At 36.4% G+C, this 21,866-nt stretch overlaps 1 pseudogene; it reads left to right on the top strand.

Moving 5' to 3' along the window:
* Positions 1-20,338: 20,338 nt before the first annotated feature.
* On the top strand, positions 20,339-20,458 carry LOC118618022 (annotated as a pseudogene).
* The last annotated feature ends 1,408 nt before the right edge of the window (positions 20,459-21,866 follow it).

Genomic DNA, 21,866 nt, shown 5'->3' with positions numbered 1-21,866 from the left:
CAGCTGCACTACAACTACAGATAAACTGACAAACTTAGAGGAAAACAAATGAAAACATAATAGATGACAGATGAGGAAGCCAATAGTATTTACATATTCATATGAATGGAGATTCTGTGATTAACTTTTTTTTTCCTTTATTGATTTTAGAGAGAGAAGAAGTGAGAGGGAGAAAGAGAGAAATATCAATGAGAGAGAATATCAATGAGAGAAACATCGATTGGCCACCTCCTGCATGCTCCCCACTGGGGATTGAGCCCACAACCCGGCCGTGTGTCCTTACCGGGAATCGAACCAGCAAACTCTGGGTGTACCTGTGATATCTACTCCCTCTTCCAACTCCAGCACTTCAGCATGTTCTATTTGTTCACATCTTTAAAGCTTTTTCCCCTCATCTATGAAACTAGACAATACATGCAATATGTCCTGATTGCAAAGGGACGAGGAGTGGGGAAATGCCAGTATTTTACAGGAAATATTGGACTGCTAACTATCTGTGCTAGGCAGAATAATGGTCTCAAGTCAACGTCACTGTCAAAGCTGAAGCCCAGCTGAAATCAGTAACTCTGCCAGCACACCAGAGAAGAATACAGATTGGTGACAGAGCCCAGCCCAAACCAGAACTACTTAGCAAAACCTCTCTTAAATTGTCAAACTGTAAAATCATGATCTAACTAAATGCTATTGTTTCAAGTTACTACTAAATATTGGGATGACTTGTATGGCAATAGCCAACTAATTCCACACGTGTCCCTCCACCTCCTGACTTCACAGGAAGAGTTTGCGTGCCTGAATACGTACTTGGATGTCTACAATCTTGGATGCATGGATTCTGTCACAAGCAAGCCCTGTGATTTTTTGTCATTTAGCTATCAAATGCTTCACTTGTAAAATAAGAAGTTGCTATCATGTGATAGATATACAATACCACATTACCTTTATGATTTCATGCAGGATAATAAAAAAAGAAAAGGATTTTAAAACATTCCTTTAATTTAAACAAAGAGTGTGACAGGTTTGTGCTCCACAAACTACCACTTCTTATGTGACTGACAGCATGAATATTAACAACTCTGAAAGCAAAATTAAGCCCGAGGTTGCATAAATAATTTATTTCACATTTTCTCTTCTCATTCATATACAACCACAACAAAAGAAACTGAAAGGTATAGTTCAGTAACAATAAAAATAAATGGTAAAGAATAGAAAAGGACTGGTTGAATTATCAAACATTAAGTCCTATTAATAGACTCTAATAAAAAATAATACTTTGCTCTCTGATTGTATATAACTTAGTGACTTTGCTTCTGTATTGAAAAAAATCTAGCAAGCAACTCTATGCTTTCTGAACTAAAGCAAATCACCACAACAAAATTGAATAGTTACTTAATTTTAAATATAAGATAATCAAAATTGTGTGTAGCCAGTAATCAATTTATTTCCTCTCATTTCTAACTCCACCTTCTTAACTGCACTTTGTGATGTTGACTTTGGATGAACGTTTTTCCTGTGCCAGTTGGGACAATGTCAGGCTTTGTCAATAGAGGGCGCTGAAGGGATACTGCAACACAAAAGGTGCTTCACCTCCAGATTCAGGAAGTTCTTGTGTTGAAGCTCCCAGTCTATGGCTATGCAGAAGACTCAATGACAGTCACTCTCTGGCAACTTCCTTGCCACAGTGGATGTGACAGGTGAGCTCAGTTTGCAAGTTTCTCTCCCCAGCTGGCTGTTTTCTGTGGAAGGCTTCCAGCTCTTAGTATTTATATTACTATGGTACATGATAAATAGTGCTGTAATGTCATTTCAATCCTTTCTGACTAGCAGTCAACAATTAGCATATCTGCCCTGGCCGGTTTCGTTCAGTGGTTAGAGCACTGGCCCTTGGATCAAAGAGTCAAGGGTTCGCTTCACAGTCAAAGGCTGCAGATTCCTGGTTGGAGTTGTGTGGGAAACAGCCAATCAATATGTCTCTCTCACATCGATGTTTCTTTCTCTCTCTCTCTTTTTCCCTCCTTCCCACTCTATCTAAAAATCAATGGAAAAATATCCTCTGGTGAGGATTAAAAAGAAAAATTAACATATCAAAAGATACATGAAAGTTAACAATTCTTGCATTGTTTCTCAAGTTTCAGAAATAAGATTTCTTGTTACTCGAAGTGGGAAGCGTAACTACACTATCAAAGAATAAGCAAATTATGAGACCTACATTCAGGATAGCACTTTTTTCTGGAGGATATAAATGTATTAATTATAGTCAGAAGACAGTCAGGACACCTATTTTTAGCATATCATGGTTTAGGAGGTCTCAGTTTAAAAATAATAGTAGTGCAAACGCTTATTCAGTCTTAAAAATATTGCCAATTTTTGCTAAAGAGAACTGAATTCTCTTTAGAAACTTATTGTGACATGGGCTGGAAGTGAGTCATATAGTTTTTCTTTGGTGAGGTCCCTTGGAAGCAGATCTTGAGATGAGGATACTTCTGCTGGTGCTGTATTAAAGAAATAATCCCAGGAAAGATCATAAGGGAAGTTGGTTTGGAAGTGGGAAGCAGCTGACAGAGAAGGGGAAGAAGGTAACCAAAGCTGCAACACCATACCTGCAGAATTCTGGACTTTCAGATTTGTCCCAACCTGAGGCATGGGAGCTAGTTGGGTTATCACACTTCCGTAAGATCAGTCATTGGCTGAAGGTATGCTGGAGGAAAGCCCCTTTCAGGCATTTCAGGCTCCCTCCAAGGCAAGCAGATTAGCTCCAGGAAACTGAAGGTTGACTGTAGAGGGTGCGAAAGCACGCCAGAACAGGGAGGCCGGTGGGATGCAGGAGGGGATGAAGTTAAGGATGGACCCTAGGGCATCGGAGCAGAACAACAGCATTAGGTATTTAACAAGAGAAAATAATTCTCCTGTTTTTCTTAGTATTTTTATTGTAGATAGTTGTCAGAACTATTCTGAACAAGATGCAACAAGAAAAAATTCACAATCTAAGAATTTATCAAAAGATCGGGCATTAAAGAGTGATGAGTAGGGATGGATTCAGTAATCCCATGGTACTAAGTCAAAACCTCTCTTGAAAATAAACAGTAATATTCTAAGGAAATAGAGGGAATCACATAAAATATGAAGATTACATTAATTTCTGTTTGAGTATGACCACTGGAGAGGTGAAGGCATTCTCCAGGGGCCACTAGGTACTCTTTATTCATACAGTGTCATCTTATGCATTTGTTTGAGGCTCCACGCTGAACTAAATATTTAAGTATGCTTTCCAATTTGGGTTCAGAATATTTCTTTTTGGTTTTATGCAACCTGAATCTGAATCATATTCATCCTCTGGTGATGTATACACATTGAAAGTAAAAAATGGGAGAGAAAACTGCTAAACTACAAAATACAAAAGATGCAGGGAAGTGTAGGTTTTTTAAAGGTTGCAACTAAAATGAAATTTGGCAACTGATAATACTGTTATTTAAAAAATCCACATTCTACCCTCTCATGGAAAAAATATATGGACAAGCTAGATGGCTTTGACATAGCTTAATTGACCAAGTAGAGATGCTTAAGGAACAGAGAACACCAGTATCTGTATTTATGCCAGGTTATGAAACATCACTCATATCCAGAAAGTATATGTACCTGAAAATAAATCTCAGCTTACAGTAACATTCTAAGAGTGTAGAATACACAATGAATGCCAGGAATGATGTGTTACAGTGTCAAACACTTTTGTTTCTGGCAGATTTCACCCTACACAATAAAAATAACAACATATAATTCAGTCTTTGGCAAAGAATGAAAAATACAAATCAGATTTCACTTCCTTTCAAAAGAATGAAGAATATAACAAAACTAATCAGAAAAACATATTCTCAATTTCACAAACCTAAAATTAAAGAAATGTCTATGTCCTAGGAAACAAGGAGGCAGGTTGTAATAAGAGATAAGAAGAGCAGAGAGAAACTTTAGTTATGTGGTAACCAGACAACTATTAATTCCTTGTTTCTTTCTCACTCTCTCTTCCTCCCTCTCTCTCTCTTTTCTTTCTTTGCCTCTCCCTTTACTAATGAGAAATGAATTACATAAAATAAAGTGTACTAAGTGTACTTAATATTTACCATATAGTTTAATGATGGATTTTTTACACACACACTCACATACATACCCATGCACGATCACTTCCATCATTCTAACTCCCAACTCATTCCCTGAAGAGCAATTATCTTAATCTCTATCACCATACACAAATTGTATCTACCTTTCACTACAAATAAGTAGATTCATACAGTATACATTTTTAAAATCTGGCTTCTAATGTATTTGAGATCATCATGTATTTGAAATCATCTATATTGTTGCATGAATCACAAGTTTATTCTTTTTTATTGTTGTTTGTTACATTGTTGAATGTACTACCATTTAACTATCCTTTCTATTTGTGAAGGAATTTGCAGACTGTTTCTTTTGGGGAGCTAATATGAGTGCTACTTCTACATGTTAATTGGTGAACATAAGACTCATTTCTGTTTGGCAGGTGCCCAAGAATGGGATTGCTGGGACAGATAAGCTTGGCTTTGTAGATACTGACAGTTTTCCAAAGAGGTTATTCCAGTTTGTATTTCCATCAACATTACATGGGTATTTGAAATTTTCCACATTCTCCCTAGCATTTGATATTTCTCTCCATCTGATTTAAACATTCTATTGAGTTTAAGTGGTATAACTTTGTGTTATAATTTGCATTTCCATGATAGCCACTGATATTAACTGTCTTTTCATGGTTAGTGGCCATTTTTTATCTCCTTTCATTAGTGATTTGAAGTACTTCTTCCTATTTTTTGGATATAAGTCCTTTTCGAGATACATGTTTATAAACATCTCCCATTACATAGTTTGCTGTATCACTTTTCAAAAGTTTCTTAGGAAGAACAAAGTTCTTAATTTAAATGACTTCTTAATTTATTTTTATGGATAGTAATTTTATTGTCCTATTTTTTAAAAAATCATTGCCCAACAAAAGATCATAAAGATAGACCGCTATAATTTCTATAAGCTTTGTAGTTTCTCTTTCACAACAGATCTATAATTAATCTAGACTCTCTTTTTTTTCTATACAGTGTGTTATTTATTGTTCAGTTTCTTCCATATGGACATTTAATTGATGGGGAGCAATTATTTGAAAACAAAAATTATTTCTCCACTGACTGTATTGGCAATTTGTTGTTATACTTGTAGGTTTATTTTTGAAATTAAATCTGATGTGTGTGTGTGTGTGTGTGTGTGTGTGTGTGTTTCCTTGCATGACACTATACTGGCTTAATTACTATAGTTTTATAATAACTTGATATTTTGTCATATAAATCCTTAAATTTACTTGAATATTATATAGCTAATGTAGATTTTTTGTACTTAAGCACTTATTTTAGAACACACTTGTCAATGTCCACAACAGAATTATGCTGGGATTTTAATTAACATTATTGTAGATAAGAAGAGACATCTTAAATATATTTAGTCTCTTGATTCATAAATATGATACAGCTCTCCGTGTGTTCAGTTCTTGAATTTCTCCTAGTAATAGCATATAAATCTAAGTATAAATATCATGCACATTTTTTATTAGATTTACTCTTAGATGCTTTTTGCTACTATTGGAGATGGTATGTGTTTTTACTTATTTATTTTTTAATTTATTTTTTCTTCTTTCAAAGCTTTATTTTATTTATTTATTTTTAAATATATCTATTGATTTCTTAAAGAGAGAGGAAGGGGAGAGAGATAGAAATATCCATGTAAGAGAGAAACAGCAACTGGCTGCCTCCTACATGCCCCCTATTGTGGATAGAGCCCACAACCTGGGTATGTGCCCTGGTTGGGAATCAAACTGGTATTTCTTAGTCCATGGGACGATGCTCAATCCACTGGACTATACCAGCTGGGCAATAATTATAATTTTTTAATTAATTAATTTATTTTGTTTCAGATGTTTCTCCTTTTTCCAGAGATAGTGTGTGTTTTTAAAATGTTATTATTATTGCCCTGGACAGTTTGGCTCAGCGGTTGGAGCATCGGCCTGCGGACCAGAGAGCCCAAGGTTCGGTTCCCACTAGGGGCATGTATCAAAAAAATAAAAATAAAAAAATAAAATGTTATTAATATTATAATTTAAATGTAAATATAATTGATTTATAAATATTAACTTTCTATCTAGTAATATTGCTAAATTCACTCTAATTTATTTTTTCCCATTCTTCCTTTATTTTTCATTATTAGTACAAACTCCTTCATTTGAAAAACATTTGTTTTATAGCATCATTCAATGTTATTCACATATTTGTTTTACAGGTCTCTTTCCACAGTTCTGTGACACCAATAAAGAGTACATTGTTTACATTTATGTCAATTGCTAAAATAAGAAAATATTAAAGTGTTATTTGGAATATTTTCATTCATTTGAAAAGTTAACTTTTTCAATAAAAAAATACAAGAGTAAATGAGTTTTCTAAAAAATGTTATATAATCAGTGTCTAAAGAAAAAAGAAAAATGGAATTTTATGTGAAGGTACTATAAATAAATCAATATCTACAGACACAATGCCAAGAAGAAAAATGTACCATTTGGGGATGATTAAGCTAACAATAAGATTTAATCAGTTTTTATTTTACCTTGTATATGGATCAAATTTTCTAGTGAAGACAATATGTACATTTAAATTTAATAGCTAAGTTTATTCTTTAATTTAAGAAATATTTATTAGGTCTACTTACTAAGCAACAAACATAAGGAATAAGAAAGTATCTTTCTGTATCATGAGAGAGATACAGCTATTGAGGCAATTAAAATTATTTTGTTGAGCATCTGGCCTCTGCATACCCAATACCTTTTGCTAAATGTCCCCAGGCCTGTCACTAGCAGCAGCCAGCCTTGGTCCACAGCTTGGCCCCTTCCAGGCACCTCCAAGCCCAGCACAAGTGTCAGCCTTCTGCCAACAGCTTTGTAGCCCATGCTGGGTGGCCCCAGGCAGAACACAGGTGGTGGCCGACGTTGGCCTGCATCTCCCAGGAGACCCCAGAGCCCGCACACCCAGTAAACAGTTTTATTTATTTATTTATTTTCCTCACCTGAAGACGGTTTTCCATCTTTTTTTCAGATACAGTGGCAGGGAGAGAGAGGAAGAGAGAGAGAGAAAGAAGCATCGACGTGAAAGGGATACATCAAGTAGCTGCCTCCCACTCAACCCAACCAGGGCCAGGGATGAAGCTCAACTGAAGCACATGCCCTTAGCAGGAACCCAGTCTCTCTGGACCACAGGCCAATGCTCCAACCAGTGCGCCAAACTGGCCAGGGCAATAAACAGTTTTAGACCATACTGAAACACCACCCAACTATTCCAAGAGTTACACACTTAAGAGGTGGACTAGGAGGGTACCTGAACCCTGCTGAAGTAAATTTTGCTACATTGGGCCAGCCCCTGCACAGCAGATCCTCCACAGTGGTTTCAGCCAGTCCTCGCAGCCATTCGGCCTGGGGGGAGGGGAAGTCAAGCCCTCTCATTGATGTACCACTGCAATCAAGGCTCAACTACAACAGGACAGTACAGATAATCCACACAGGTGGGTATCTGGAGTGCCCAGCTTGGGTGACCCAGGAGGCAGCATCACTTGGGCCCTACAAGACACCTACTGCATAAGGCCACTCTACCAAGACTGGGAGATATAACAGGTTTACCTAATACATGGAAGCAAACATAGGAAGGCTGCCAAAATGAGAAGACAAAGAAACATGTCCCAAATGAAAGAACAGAACAAAAAAAAAACCAGAAAAATAACCAAACAAAATGGAAACAACTAATATACCAGAGGCAGAGTTCAAAATATTGGTTATAAAGATGCTCAATCAATTTACTTATGAGAAGAGAAGATAAACTCAGTGAGAATGTCAACAGAAAGATAGGAAACATAAAAATGGACATAAAAACCTTAAAAAAGAACCAGTCAGAACTAAAAAAATGCAGTAACTGAAATGAAAAGGAATCAATAGTAGAGTAGATGAAGCAGAGGATCACATCAGCCTTTTGGAAAATAAGGAAGCAATAAAACACCCAATCAGAAAGAAAAAAAGAATTTTTAAAAAATGAGGCTAGTGTAAGAAACTTCTAGGACAACTTCCAGTGTACCAGCATTTGCATCACAGGGGTGCTAGACAAAAACAAAGAGCAGGAAATTGAAAAACTATTTGAAAAAGTAATGACAGAAAACTTTCTTAACCTGTTGACAAAAATATACATAAAAGTCCAGGAAGCACAGAAAGTCCCAAACAAGATGGACCCAAAGAGACCCATACCAAGACACAACATAATTAAAATACCAAAGGTTAAAGACAAAGAGAGAATCATAAAGTCAGTAAAATAAAGTAGTTAATTACCTATAAGGGAGCTTCCACAAGACTATAAGATTTCTCAATAGAAACTTTGCAGGCCAGAAGAGAGTGGCAAAAAATATTCAAAGTGATGAAAAACAAGGACCTACAACCAAGATTACTCAGCAAAGCTGTCATTTAGAATTGAAGGACAGATAAAGCGCTTCCCAAACAAGGAAAAGGTAAAGAAGTTCATTGTATAATAGAGAACTGGCTGGTGGGGTGGGGGCTGTTGGGGTGGGTGGAGGGATTGAGCAAAAAAAAAAAGGAAAAAAACCCTCATGCACACAGACGACAGTATGGTGAGTGTCAGGGACAGTGGAGGAGAGAGGAGTGTTTAAATGGTGATAGATGGAGACTCGACTTGGGTCAGTGAATACACAATACAGTGTACAGATGGTGTGTTGTAGAGTTTGCATCTGAGGCCTGTATAACTTTGTTGACCAGTGTCACCTTAACAAATTCAATACAAAGGGGAAAAAAGTAAACATTTTCAGGAAGTTGTATTATATCTATGTTATTAACATGTAACATATCATCTAAGAAAACAATTCAAACTAAAGTTAGAAATATACTTTGATGAGTGGGGTCAGAAAAAAGAAGAAATAAAAATATGAATAATAAAATGGCAATAAATACCATCAAGAATTACTTTAAATGTACATGGATTAAATATTTCAACCAAAAGACATATGGTAGCTGAATGGATAACAAAAGAAGACTCTTACATATGTTGTCTACCGGAGATGTGCTTCAGATTGAAAGATGCATAGACAGAGTAAAAGGATATAAAAAGGTATTTCATGAAAATGAAAACCAACCAGAAAATTTAACTAACAATACTTATGTCAGACAAAATAAACTTTAAAACAAAGGCTATAACAAGAGACAAAGAACCTTGTTATAACAAGAGACAAAGGACCCAGCAATTCCACTTCTGGGTATTTGAAGAAACCCTGAAGAATATTTCCTGATTATAGATATCTCTGAACCATACCACTAGATTAACTTTTAAATGAAATTGTTTTTTCCCTTATAGATTTATTGTATCCTCCTCTATTCCCCAACACCACCCCCCCACCCCCCAACTGTATAGCATGTTGGAGGGTTACTTTTTAAATTTTTTCATGGATCAGAAGATGTAGAGCAATATTGTTAATATCCCGGTACCAAAGATAAAAGCCCTATGATGGTTTTCTTAGAAAAGGGATAGTTTTATTCATGGCACTAGAATAAATATAAAGTTAGGTTACAAAGTTGGGTTTCTATTTTTCTTTCATTTTGTTTCTTTTCAATTCCTGACTTGATTGTGTATTGAAATTGTGCAGTTTTCATTTACCTTCAATATATAATAGACTTTATGTAATGAGTTCAAAGAGATGCTTAAAGTATCTAACAACCTCTTAAAAATATTTCAATTTAAACTTTTAAAATGTAATGTGTTTAAGAATTTTTTTAGTGGTTTTTGGAAAATTTAAATTTAAATATTTAAAATTAAAAATTTAAATATATCTAATCTAAATATATATGTGTTGTTTCCACACACAATATATGTACCCATGTACTTTTCTCTACTAAATAAAGGAACAAGAATCATCCACTCAGATAAAAGTTTGATATAATACAATAAAATAGAAATTCAGAATACAATAATGCTGATTATGCTGGTAATGATGATGGTCTGATGATTATTAAAAAAGTGATCAGGGGATTCCAAAACTGCGGCAGAGTGAATGGAAGCTACACAGACCGTCTCCCAGAACCAAACTGGAATTACAACTAAAACACAGACAAATGGATGGAAAAAGGCAACAGAAAAGGAGCTTGCGAGGACCATATAACCAGGGACACTGACTCAATCCTGATAGGAACGCAAAGGCGTGAGACGGGGGCTGGGAGCCCGCGGTCGGCAGCTCGGCAGCGGCCTTAGCTGTGAGCAGCGCCCTCGGGTTACACTCCCAGGCAGTTCCACAGCGCAGAGCCGGGACAGAGGCTAAAATAGCCACAGCCACTCACCTTGGGCTCCAGCAGAGGGAGGGCAGACTGGACTGGAACTGTGTGGGGACACTGGGGATTTCGAGGGCACTCAGAGCATTAGCTGAATTGCGGCCACGCAGGATGGTGGCCATATTGCTCATTCCGAGGGCTCTGGGGAGAGGCAGCAGCCCTTGCCTCTGAGATTCAACCCCACCCTGTGGGGCCATTGAAGTGATAATTGAAGCTCATTAACAACCAGCATCTGCCCCACCCTCGGGAAATCCCCTTATGGTGAGCACCTGAGGGAGTTTTTCAATCAACTGACAACCCAAAACTCTTCAAGTAATGAGGGCTACTAGCCTCCAGGTAAAAAGCTAGAGGATAACAGTACCATTCCTAGGCTAGCAACTCTAACCAGGAAAGTAAGACTTGACAGTGGTGTTTAACGTGGATCCTCCCTCACTCATCTAAACCCAGAAGAGGGAGCCACAAACAGCAGAACACCAATAACCACAGAGAAAACATGGCCGGCTCCAAAGCCCACAGTGATAGCCACAATGGTGAAACACAGAAACAAAAGCCAAATGAAAGAACAAGAGACCTCCACTGAAGATGAGATCAATGTGGAGCAGTTAGGCAAGTTAACAGAGCTAGAATTCAGAGCCATGATCTTGAGAAAGCTCAACAGCATGAGTAAGCACATAGAGATGCTGAAAATAAACCAATTGGAAATTAAAAACCACCAAGAATAAATCAAAAGTGACATATCAGAAATAAAGAACACATTGGAAGGTCTAAAAAGCAGAGTAGAGAAAGCTGAGGACTGGATCAGTGAATTAGAAGATAGGGTAGAAAAAATCAACCAATCAGAAAACCAAAAAAAATAAATAAATAAACGACTAAAAAACAGGAAGACAGCTTAAGAGAACTGTGGGACAACTGGAAACGTAATAATATTCTCATCATAGGAGTCCCCGAAGAAGAAGAAAATGAGCAAGGGTTAGAGAATATATTCAAAGAAATAGTGACAGAAAATTTCCCTAATTTGGTGAGGGAAGAAGGCATTCAAGTTCAAGAAGCACAGAGAGCCCCAAGTAAGAAGAACCCAAACAGGCCCACACCAAGACACATAGAAATTAAAATGCCAAATATGAAAGACAAAGGGAGACTCCTAAAAGCAGCAAGAGATAAGCAACAGGTTACTACAAAGAAAACCCCATAAGGCACTCAGCTGACTTCTCACAAGAAACACTACAGGCCAGAAGGGAATGGCATGAAATAATCAAGGTCATGAAAAACAAGGATCTGAATCCAAGTCTACTCTACCCAGCAAGGCTGTCATTCAAAATAGAAGGTCAAATAAAGAGCTTCCCAGACAAAAAATAGGCTAAGGGAATACATTAGCACCAAACCAGCACTGCAATAAATGTTAAAAGGACTGCTGTAATTAGTAGGAGAAATAGGTAGAAAAAGAGAACCACACTAAACAAAAATGGCAATAAATAAGTACATATCAATAATCACCTTAAATGTAAAGGGACTGAATGCTCCAATAAAAAGACACAGAGTAGTTGATTGGATAAGAAAGCATGACTCAGCTATATGTTGTTTACAAGAGACCCACCTCACAACAAAAGACTCAGGTTGAAAGTGAAGGGATGTAAAAAAATTTTCCAAGCAAACGGAAAGCAAAAAAAAAGCTGGGGTAGCAATACTCATATCTGATAGAATAGATTTTAAAATAAGACCATAACTACAGACAAAGAAGACCACTACATAATATTAAAAGGATCTATCCAACAGGAAGACATAACCTTGATAAACATATATGCACCCAATATAGGAGCACCAAAATATATTAAAAATCTTCTGGAGGACTTCAAAGGAGAAATCAATAGCTATACAATCATAGCAGGGGACCTCAACACCCCATTGACACCACTGGATAGATCCTCTATACAAAAAATTAGCAAGGAAACAGAGACTCTAAATGAAGCACTAGACCAAATGGATTGAATAGATATCTACAGAGAATTACACCCCAAAACTACAGAATTCACATTCCTCTCAAGTGCATATGGAACATTCTCAAAGATAGACTACATGTTAGGAAACAAACTAAATCTCCACAAGTACAAGAAGATTGAAATCATATCAAGCATTTTCTCAGATCATAATGGCATGAAACTAGAAATCAAATGCAACAAAAACATGCAAAGACATATGAACACATGGAGGCTAAATAGCATGTTATTGAACAATGGATGGGTTACTGAGGAGATCAAGGAAGAAATTAAAAACTTCCTGGAAACCAATGAAAAGGAACACACAACAACACAAAATTTATGGTATGCAGCAAAAGCAGTTATGAGAGGGAAGTTCATAGCATTACAGGCCTATCTCATGAAACAAGAAAAATTTATAATTGACTGTCTAACCTCACAACTTAAAGAATTAGAAAGCAAACAAAAAGAAAACCCCAGAGCAAGTAGAAGAAAGGGAACAGTAAAGGTAAGGGCAAAAATAGATGGCATGGAGACCGAAAAAACAATTCAAAGGATCAATGAAACAAAGAACTGGTTCTTTGAAAAGATAAAAAGATTAATGGACCCTTGGCTACACTCACCAAGAAACAAAGAGAGAGAACCCAAATACACAAAACCAGAAATGAAAGAGGGGAAGGAACAACTGACACCACAGAAATAAAAACATCGTTAACAACTACTATGAACAATTATATGGCAACAAATCCAACAATCTAAGCAAAATGGACAAATTTCTAGAAAAACACCTTCTCCCAAAACTGGACTAGAAAGAGATAGAAAACTTGAACAGACCAATAAAAACTAAGGAAATTGAAGAGGTAATCAAAAGTCTCCCAGCAAACAAAAGACCAGGCCCAGCTGGCTTCACTGGGGAGTTTTATCAAACATTGAAAATAGAACTAACACCCATTCTCCTCAAACTATTTCAAAAAATTTAAGAAGGAAGGCTTCCAAACTCATTTTATGAGGACAGCATAATTCTAATTCCAAAACCAGAAAAAAAGACACTGCAAAGAAAGAAAACTAAAGGTTAATATCCTTGATGAGCACAGATGCCAAAATCCTTAACAAAATATTAGTAAATCAGATCCAGCAATATATCAAAAAAATTATTCACCATGACCAATTGGCATTCATCCCAGGGAAGCAAGGCTGGTACAATATTCGCAAATCAATAAATGTGATACCCCACATAAACCAAATGAAGAATAAAAACCATATGATCATATCAATAGACACTGAAAAAGCATTCGACAAAATACGCATCCATTTCTGATAAAAATGCTCAGCAAAGTGGGAATAGAGGGATCATATCTCAATATAATCAAGGCCATATATAAAAGACCTACAGCCAACATCATACTCAATGGGAAGAAACTAAAATCATTTCCCTTAAGAACAGGAACAAGACAGGGATGTCCACTTTCTCCACTCTTATTTAACATTGTACTGGAAGTTTTAGCCCCAGCAATCAGACAGGAAGAAAAAATAAAAGGGATCTAAATTTGAAAGGAGAAAGGAAACTCTCATTATTTGCAGATGACATGATATTATACATAGAAAACACTAAAGACTCCATCAAAAATCTACTAGACTTAATAAATGAATTTGGCAAAGTAGCAGGATACAAAATTAACGTCAAGAAATCGATGGCATATTTATACACCAATGACGAACTCACAGAAAGAGAAACTGAAAAAACAATCCCATTTACCATCGCAGCAAAAAAGATTAAGATACCTAGGAATAAACTTAACCAAAGAAGTAAAGAACCTATTTGCAGAAAACTACTGGACATTGAAAAAAGAAATAGAGGAAGATATAAAAAACTGGAAATACATACCTTGTTCATGGATTGGAAGAATTAACATCATTAAAATGTCCATATTACCCAAAGCAATTTATAGATTCAATGCAATCCCCATCAAAATACCATTGACATATTTCACAGACCTAGAACAAATACTTCAAAATTTCATATGGAACCAAAAGAGACCCCAAATAACCACAACAATTTTGAAAAAGAAGGACAAAGTAGGTGGAATCACAATATCAGATATCAGGTTGTACTACAAAGCGAATGTCATCAAAACAGCCTGGTACCAGCACAAGAACAGCCATATAGACCAGTGGAACAGAACAGAGAACCCAGAAATGGACCCAAGGCAATATGCTCAACGAATATTTGACAAAGGTGGCAAGAGCATACAGTGGAGTAAAGACAGCCTCTTTAATAAATGGTGTTGGGAAAATTGGACAGCTACATGCAAAATAATGAAACTAGACCATCAACTTACACCATACAAAAAAATAAACTCAAAATGGATAAAAGACTTAAATGTAACCCGTGAATCCATAAAAATTGTAGAAGAAAATGTAGAAACAAAATTTCGGACATCATACGGAGCAGAATTTTTACCGATTCATCACCTAAGGCAAGAGAAACAAAGGAAAAAATGAACACATAGGACTACATCAAACTCAAAAGCTTCTGCACAGCAAAAGAAACAGTCATCAAAATGGAAAGGCAACCCACTGTATGGAAGAACATCATTGCCAATGATACATCAGATAAAGGTTTAATTTTCAAAATATATAGAGTGCTCATACAACTCCAAAAAAGGAAGACAAAGAACCCAATTAAAAAATGGGCAGAGGAGCTGAATAGAAACCTCTCCAAACAGCACATACAAATGGCTAAGAGACATATAAAAAAATGCTCAACATCACTAATATTCAGAGAGATGCAAATTAAAACAACAATGAGGTATCACCTCACACCTGTCAGAATGGCTGCCATCAACAAATCATCAAACAAGTGTTGGCAAGACTGTGGAGAAAAGGGGACTCTAGTGCACTGCTGGTGGGAATGCAGACTGGTGCAGCCACTATGGAAAACAGTATGGTGTTACCTCAAAAAATTAACAATTGAACTTCCATTTGACCCAGTGATCCTGCTTCTAGGAATATACCCTAAGAAACCTGAAACACCAGTCAGAAAAAATGTATGTACTATTTACAATAGCTAAGATCTGGAAACAGCCCAAGTGTCCATCAGTAGACGAATGGATAAAAAAGCAGTGGTACATATACACAATGGAGTACTATGCAGCTGTAAGAAAGAATGATCTCTTATCCTTTGAGACAACATGGAGGGACCTGGAAAGTACTATCCTAAGTGAAATAAGCCAAGCAGAAAAAGACAAATACCACATGATCTCAGTTATATGTGGAATATAATGAATATAACAGTCTGAGGAATAGGTTAGATCCAGAAACACGGAAGTAGGGTAGAGACTGACAACCCTCAAAAAAGGGGGTGGTGGGGGGTGGGAAGAGATAAAGTACAGAACGTATATGCATGTATGCATAACCAATGGACATGGACATCAAAGCCGGGGCCGGGGTGGGGGGATGGGGAGGAGGGTGTTAATGGGGTAGAAAAGGAGAAACATCTGTAACAAAAATGAAATTAAAATAAATAAATAAATAAATAAATAAATGATCAAAATGAAAACATCTAAAATCTTTTGAAAGCTAATTATATACCAGTATTTTACATGTTGAGTTGTTTTCTCCTAAAAAACCTCATTGGTTATGTGATTGTTGTTTTGCTTTGTGAAAGAGAAAAGCAAGGCACAGAGTTTAAGATGTTCAAAGTCACACTGTTAGTTAACTTTAGAATCTGGGTTTGAATTAAAGGAGAATGATTGCATGCTTATACTCTTAACTATAGGCCACTAATTTTGTTGCTAACTTAGATTTATTGTTTACTCCAAAATTAAAGGAATAACAATACCAGCCAAGGATATCTCCTGTTTAGTGACTTCTCACAGGAAAGTGGACCCCAAAAAATTAGTCACAGAAACACGTGTTTGTGTTCGTGTGTTTGTGCATGTGTGTGTGTGTGTGATGTTATAACAATAACCTGACCTTTAACTACTGAGTTTATAAAATCGAACATTGAACTCTACTTCAGAATTTAAGGGCCTATCGTTCGTCTTCTCTAAGCTGGGGGGGGGGGGGGGGGGGGGGGGCGGGGGGCAGGGATGGTTTTCTTGTTCCCTTCCAGGGGTGAGAAGGGAACTACTAATCTTCAAGAGCGCTTATGAATTAATTCAAACCTGGTAAAATCCTTCACTTGAAAGAATGGAGGTGGTTATACTATGGAACCTCTATTAAAGAAACAGAGGCTTTGAAGGTACCGCCCTCTATCCATAAGTAATTTATTCTCAGGAAGAGAACATCAAAACTGCTCCAATTCTTTTCAGAAAAAGTGCTTCTTTTATGTGTTTTATTTTGTGAACCAATCTGGCAAAATAGCATTAATCTTCTGAATCATTCTTAGAAATTTTCAGGATTTGAATTCTAAAACACTCTCTTTGCAAAAATTGAGGATGGAATGATAGGTTGGTGGGCCATTAAGGGAACCTCCAAATAAGGCAACTGGGGAGACAAATGAGAAATATTGGAAAATTCAAATTGTATTGACCTCCTAACATTTAGTATTTGTTCTTTAACTTCTCCAGTTTACAGATTTTCAATGAAAAATGAATAAATCTAGAGAATTCAAATATGATTTTTAAAAAATAGTCAACTGAAATGTATACATAGGAAAAATTTTCAGACTCTAATGCAGTCACTTTCAGTATGAATTATTTTACTTGCCCTCTGAATGACATAAAACATTTCCACATGCCTAGTTGTAAACTGTAAGAAAAACATGAATACTTCTGTTTTATACTAAACATTACAAAAGGATAACTGCTCTCTATTTTCAACATTAGATGTTTTCTTATAGTTATGTCAAGTGTTTTGAGCAATGACTCTGTGCTCCTTCACAAACAGAAAAGTGTTACCGTCTCCTGGGTATGCATGAACATTGCATAAATGATTGCAGTATTAGTTGTAACAACCCCCAGTGTGTTCAGTACAAACTTGCTGGTTCCTCTGTTGGGAGCTCTCAGTCAAGTGAGCGAAGAGGCAAAATGTAAAATCTTTGTTGAGACCTTTCCAACTTTTTCAATCAGCCCACAAAGTAAAGTGAAATGATTCCACAAGTTTCAACTAAACAAACACTTCCAAGCAAATCAGTGTATAAAAGGGTTTTTAATCTGAAGACATTTTCAGGTCATGTAAAAATTGTCAAATATAATTGTCCTCTGTCCTTTTTTAAACATAATGATGTTTGGCTTTGAAATGTATTTGATTATAGTAAAATTGACAGTACACAGCAGTTCATATGTAGATTCTAAAATGGTGAATACAAAGACTCAGAATTTCAAAGTGAGCTGAAAAATATAATTATAAACTGGAACAGAGAGAATCCTCAGTTTCTACAACCACTTAGAGATAATGCTAGTAGAAATACATTATAAAGTATTGTAAATATTCTAATAACTACCCCTGGGAATTTACTAATATTTATTTCTAAGCTTCCTTTCCCCAGTGGGGAAAAAATTGCTCATTAGGCATAAATTATTTACCAAAAAAATAATATTTATTTTGTGTGCTATTTAACACTTACATGTGTTTAAATGTTTTTTCTTTATTGATTTTAGAGAGAGAGGAAGGGGGAGAGAGAGAGACAGACACATTGATGAGAGAGACACATCACCTAGCCGTCTCCCGCATGCCCCTCACTGGGGATTTGGCCCAAAACCTAGGCATGGGCACTGACCGAGAATCAAACTGGCGACCTCTTGATGCATGGGTTGATGTTCAACCACTGAGCCACATCAGCCAGGCCACTTACATGTGTTTAAATTATAAACACAATGTAAAAACATTCAAACCTGGAGGAATTTTTGTGAGTTTATTTGAGCCAAAACTGCTGACAATTGCTGGGAAGTAAAATCTCAACAGATTGAGATAATGTTCCAGGGAATGGTAGTTGTGTACCTTATATTTTGCACATTATAGTCAAAAGAGAAGATACAAGTGAGTTATATGAAATCCACTGGTGATAGATTAGAGAGGCGGGAGAAAGCAAGGCGGGGAAACTTCTGGGATTGGATGAAAGTAAAATGATAAAAACATACATCTTATACATAGGTGGGTACAGGATAGTTAACAGTTAACAATGAACTCAATAACAATGAAGGGATTTGTGGTCTCCACAGAGTGATGCCTGTGCTATGAGGGGTCCGCAAAAAGGAAAATTACTTTGACATTCCAAAGATATGTTATTGCAGATGCAAAAAGCCAATAGACAGGCTCAGTGAAGGTAAAGAACTCACTGCTTAGACTCAAGCTGTACTTCCCCCTTTTTGTTCTCTTTGTCCGTAAAACCTCATCCCAAACCCTCAAAAGATTCACCTGTGGCTTGACATAGCCTGCATTTTTAGAACTGCACTTCTTCTGTTATTCCCAAATAAACTAAATTTCTGTTCATTTGAGTTTGCCTCAATTTACCTTTTTTTTTAGGGAATAGATATAGATATAAATTTAGGACTCAAAGTCTTGGTGATTGATATTATTAACCATATTTTGATATGAGAAACTCAAGGTTCATAATAATAAAAGAACCAAAGTAACATAATTAGCAAATGGGAAACCCAAATACAAAGTTAACCCTTTATAGTTGAAGTCTTGTGTAGTTCCCAGTACACCAAGAAAGAAAAATTAACTCAAATTTTTATTTTAAATTTGCCTCTCTTCCTAAATATTGAACACTAGAATGCAATACCTAGGGTTCTTTGTTGCTGGTCAGTCCCAGTGAGATCTCTTCTTTTCTACATCCTTACCAATCAAGGCTCCAGTCTTCGGTGATTAGTGAGAAAGGTAAATGATATCAATCAATTGTTAAGACAAACCATAAGTAAAAGTGCGTGACTACTTTTGAAAATGTATTATCTCTCCTAGGGAAAATCTAGAATCCCAGAAGGAATTCAGAAACCCTAATATATCATAAATTAAGTTCATGCCTTTGAAGTTACAGTGATTTTATTATTTTCACTTCAAGATGAGTTAAATGGAAGAACATCAGAGGACACAAAAATAGAAACTGGATTCACCATTTTTGTACATAAAAGAATTTACTCTGCAAGCCTTTTACTTAATCATCTCCCATTGAAGAATCTAAAGCTCAGAAGTACTGCAATTGGGGAACATCTTCAAAGAATTCCAAATATGCTGTTTTGAGGCATGCCACACACTTCACATTATTCATCATTTTCACTGTCAGAAGCTGTATTCTCATCTATCAGATCATCAGCTAGATAGCATGCATTACCCAGCCATTGTTCACTTTAGAACATTGACGAATATCTTTCCCAATGGCCAAAGAGAAAGAGATCTAAGAGATCTGAAAAAAAAAATGCTGTAGCAGAAATATATTTGAAAATGTACCCACAGTTTGACAATTCATAAAATTGTGTGAAATGATTCTGGTAATGGCCAAGAAGAAGCAAGCCCACAATAGCTTATATGTCGCAAACTAATAACTAAAACTTTGGACAGAATACCAAAAAAAATGACAATAAAGACTCTCAGATATAAACAATAACAGACTGAAAAGAAGCGTCAACACTTAAAGAAAGCCTAGCATAGTGGTGAAAGTTTTTCCCCTCCTTTATCTCCCATGTTTAATCTAAGAGCAAGCTGAGCCCTTAACTTCACAGAGAACATCCACAGAAATGTCTCCCAGGGAAATTCTACTTTTAAAGCAATAGGACTGCCCAGGCCGGTGTGGCTCAGTGGTTGAGCATTGATCCATTCACCAGGAGGTCGCCGGTTTGACTCCCAGTCAGGACACATGCCCAGGTTATGGGCCCAGTTCCCAGTGGCGGACATGCAGGAGGCGACCGATCCATGTTTCTACCTCTCTCTTCTTCCTCCTTCCTTTCTCTCTAAAATCAATAAAGAAAAATAAATAAATAAAAAGAAAGAAACCTGTTTTATAAAAAAGGACTTCTGTCGTGAGTGGCACAAGTAGGGCAGATTGATGCTCTCTGTGTGGAATCGACATCAGGAGATTTGGGAAGCATAATTTTTGGTACTTGGGCAACTGGTCCAGGCACCCATAAAAATTTTTAAAAATTAAAAATAAAGCAACAAGACTGGGCAAAAGAAACTTCAGCTGGAGAATGCAGAAGGAATTCCTGGTGGCCTTGTTGTGGTTGAAGTTTTGTTTTGTCTTTTTGTTTCTTTCCTGGACCTGTTCTGAAGTCAGCCAGTTTAACTGGTTACAGCAGCAGAAAAACCTAAAATGGTCAGAAAACTGGATGACTCGTACATTGCCGGCAGGAATGTAAAATGCTACAACCTCTCCGGAAAGCAACATGGCAGTTTCCTACTAAACTAAACTTGTGCTTACCATACTACGCAGCATTTACTCTCTCTTTTTTGTTGTTTTTTAAGTTGAGAGAGAAACATCGATGTGAGAGGGACACATTGACTGATTGCCTCCTGCACAACCTCAATCAGGGCCAGGGACAACTGCCATTGGCCAGACTCGAACCTGCGCGGACACTCTACCGCTGAACCAAACCAGCCAGGGCCAGCATTTGCACTCTTAAATTATCCCAGAGAAATGAAAACTTATGTTCACACAACAGCTTTTACAGGAATATTCACAGTAGCTTTATTCATAATAGCCCAAGTTGTAAACAACCCAGACAACCTTCAACGGACAAGAGTTAAGCTGTGGTACACCCTTGCCAAGAATACTACTCAGTAATAAAAAGGGGAAAAGTAATGATAAATGCAACAACCTAGATGGAACTCAAGGGAATTGTGCTGGGTGAAAAAGACAATCTCAAAAAAAATCACACATTGTATAATTTTACTTATATAACAGTTCTTAAATGACAATTTATAGAAATGGATAACAGATTAGTGGTTGATATAGGTTACAAAGCAGGTGGATAAGGAAGGAGGTGGCTGTGGTTATAAAAGGGGTAAATGACAGATCCCTGTAACAGAATTGTTCTGTATTTTGAGTAGTATGGTAGTCACATAAATCTAAGCATATGAGAAAACTCCTAGGACCAAATACATATACATACATATACATTAGTGTATGTGAAACCTGAATAAAAGATCAATTAATTACATCAATTTCTTAATTGTAACTATTGCAGAAAGCTAAAAAATGGGATAAAGGTATATCAGATCTCTGCATTACTTCTTATACCTGCATGTGAAGGTACAATTATCTCAAAATAGAAAATATACTTTAAAAAATATCAAAAAATCACTGAGAGAAATCGTGTCTAGGAATATAAAGCTAAATTCCATTTGAGCATTGCCTTTGCTAGGTACCTGTATTTTCATTTTTATTCTAATTTCCCTTATGATTTTTTCTTTGTTTAAGAGTGTGTTCTTCAATTTCCACTTGTTTTTTCAGTTTTCTTTCTGTGATTGATTTCTAGCTTCATTTCATGGCAGTCAGAGAAGATACTTTGCTTTTTGTTTCTTTTGTTTTGTTT

The sequence above is a fragment of the Molossus molossus genome, unplaced genomic scaffold (assembly GCF_014108415.1).
Source record: "Molossus molossus isolate mMolMol1 unplaced genomic scaffold, mMolMol1.p scaffold_m16_p_5, whole genome shotgun sequence".
In the NCBI taxonomy this organism is placed as follows: domain Eukaryota; kingdom Metazoa; phylum Chordata; class Mammalia; order Chiroptera; family Molossidae; genus Molossus; species Molossus molossus.
This window is presented reverse-complemented; position numbering and strand designations above follow the sequence as displayed.